This window comes from Hylobates moloch, unplaced genomic scaffold, assembly GCF_009828535.3.
Source record: "Hylobates moloch isolate HMO894 unplaced genomic scaffold, HMol_V3 SCAFFOLD_17, whole genome shotgun sequence".
In the NCBI taxonomy this organism is placed as follows: Eukaryota; Metazoa; Chordata; class Mammalia; order Primates; family Hylobatidae; genus Hylobates; species Hylobates moloch.
Window position 1 is genome coordinate 60298551 of NW_026652292.1, and position 2444 is coordinate 60300994.

The following is a 2444-nucleotide window of genomic DNA, read 5'->3' on the forward strand; positions in this document are numbered from 1 at the left end:
ATTAATGAACATGAGCACAAAGATTTTTTTTTTTTTTGAGACAGAGTCTTGCTCTGTTGCCCAGGCTGGAGTGCAGTGGCATGACCTCGGCTCACTGCAACCTCCACCTCCCGGGTTCAAGCGATTCTCCTGCCTCAGCCTCCCAAGTAGCTGGGATTACAAGCATGCACCATCACACCCGGATAATTTTTGTATTTTTAATAGAGACGGGGTTTCATCATGTTGGCCAGGCTGGTCTCGAACTCCTGACCTCAAGGGATCTGCCTGCCTCGGCCTCCCAAAGTGCTGAGATTACAGGCGTGAGCCGCTGCACCCGACCACAAAGGGCTAAATTTTTTTTTTTTTTTTTTTGAGAGTAGCACCGGCTTTATTGTCTTTGTGGGGGCCTGGAAAGGTTGGGTCCTGGGGGGCAGCGGGGAAAGGCCAGGAAGCTGTGTGACCAGGGCCTCAGGTGGTGTGCATCTGGGGTTCCTCCGCTTGTGGGTGTCCATTGGTATCACCGGTACAGCCATTGGTGGCAGCAGGTACCGGTCCTTTCTTGTTCGACACAGGGCAGGCGGCAGCCACGGGTCCGACTCGCTTGAGGCCAGGCACTGGGAGCTCCATCTTGTGCTCCAGGACCACGTGGTTCTGTGGCGGAAGCCCCACACAGGCCCTGACGATGTTCTCGATGCAGCTGAGCTGGTGGAAAACCACATTGACCACCGGGCTGCCCGGCGGCACCAGCGGCTCCTTGAAGAGGATGCTAAGCAGGGACAGCACGGGGTGGAAGGTCTGTGGCTCGGTGTTGTCATTGGTGCAGAAGCTCACGCAGTGGCACAGCTCGGTCAGCAGCGCCAGGTCCAGGATGATGGGGGCGGCCAGCAGGGAGTCCTCGCACGTGTTGTGCAGTACCAGCGTGTTGGTTACGCCCAGCATCAGCTCCAAGGTAGACTCATCCAGGGCATGCATGGGGTCGCCCGCGTACGGCATGTACTTGATGACCACGCAGCGGTCAGGCTCCTCGCAGGGCGCGTAGAGCACTGGGTGTCTTTGCACCATGTCGTCCACCACGTTGCTCTTGGACACCTCCTCAGAGGGAACCGCGATGGCGCCGACAGGTTCTGCCGGTCGCTGTTCCCCAGGTGGTTATAATTCACAATCGACTTGGTCTTGAGGCCGTAGCCAATGAGGAAGTCCACGAGCACGGACTTGACTTTGGTCTGGCCTGACTTGAAGTCATCTCCGCCCACGTAAACCTGGCGCTGCCACGCGAGCTCAAGGACTCCGGGCACCAGGGTGTTCTGTGGGGACCCACTGAGGAAAGCACAGCCCTCCAGGATGCTGGCCACGGCGAAGAGCGTGGAGGGCGACACCTTCAGGCCAAGCTCAATCGTGCGCAGCAGGTTCTCGGCCGTGTTGTTGAGACGTGGAACCACCTCAAAGAAGCGCTCCCTGTGCGCCGTTCACAGCCCTATGACTTTGTCCAGCCCTGCGCTAGACCGGAAGTCTCGGATGTCCCGGCGGATCTGCTCCAGCTGCTGCGCGCGCGTGCCCGGGATGAGGCTGTCCGCGCGCGCGTTCTGGTTGGCCGCCATGAACTCTGGGATGTATACCAAAGGCCGGGGCTGCAGGGCCTCCATGTGCGGCCACAGTTGCTCCTGCAGCCCCCAATCCAGCACCTTTGCGAGCCGCATCGCCTCGGCCCGGTTCGGCGACAAGATGTCTCAGCCATCGAACACGAGGTCGTTGGGCGCCACCATGGGCAGCAGCCGCGGAAGGGCACGAACACCTCCTGGCCCTTGGCGTCCAGGCCCGGGCTCACGGTGCCCGCCTGAGACAGCGAACCGTAGTAGTTGGCCCCTTTGCGACCCCTGCGCTTGGGCCAGGACAGAGGCAGTAGGTTGGCCAGCACCGCGGAACCGGTGCGTGGAACCGTTGTTCCCACCCCAGGCGACAAGCATGACCCCTAGCCTGGGCACCTGCCGGCTGGGCGGTCCGGAAGGTGAAGTGCGTGGACTTGAGGTGCACCTTGAGGACGCCACCCTCGCTTCTGACGCGCGTTGTCTGCTACTTGTACTGAGCTCGATGGCCTCGGGGCCGTAGACCACGTCCGGGCTCTGGACCAAGAATTGGACGGCGGCCTCCATCGCATCGCGGCGGTCTGCGCGGAGTCGGCTCAGGCAGCGGCGGTGGACAGCGCGCTAAATTCTTTACGTAAGATTATCTTTCACTTTTAACCACTGTGAGTTAGACGGTATCCCCTTCGTGTGATGCATGAGAAAACGGAGACTCAGAGTGTGACATGCCCAAGGACATCCAGGCGAAAAAGGACTTCGAACTTGGCTCTGTCTGATTCCAAAGCATGTGTGGTAACCACAGCGCTATGTTGCCTGGGTTCAAGACCTGGACTTGACACTTGTCCTGGGACAAGTTGCTAATCTTTCTATGCCTTAGTTTTCTCA

General features: G+C 59.5%; 1 pseudogene; it reads right to left on the bottom strand.

Annotated features, from left to right (window-relative positions):
• Positions 1-364: 364 nt before the first annotated feature.
• On the bottom strand, positions 365-2129 carry LOC116456897 (inositol-3-phosphate synthase 1-like; annotated as a pseudogene).
• Positions 2130-2444: the final 315 nt, after the last annotated feature.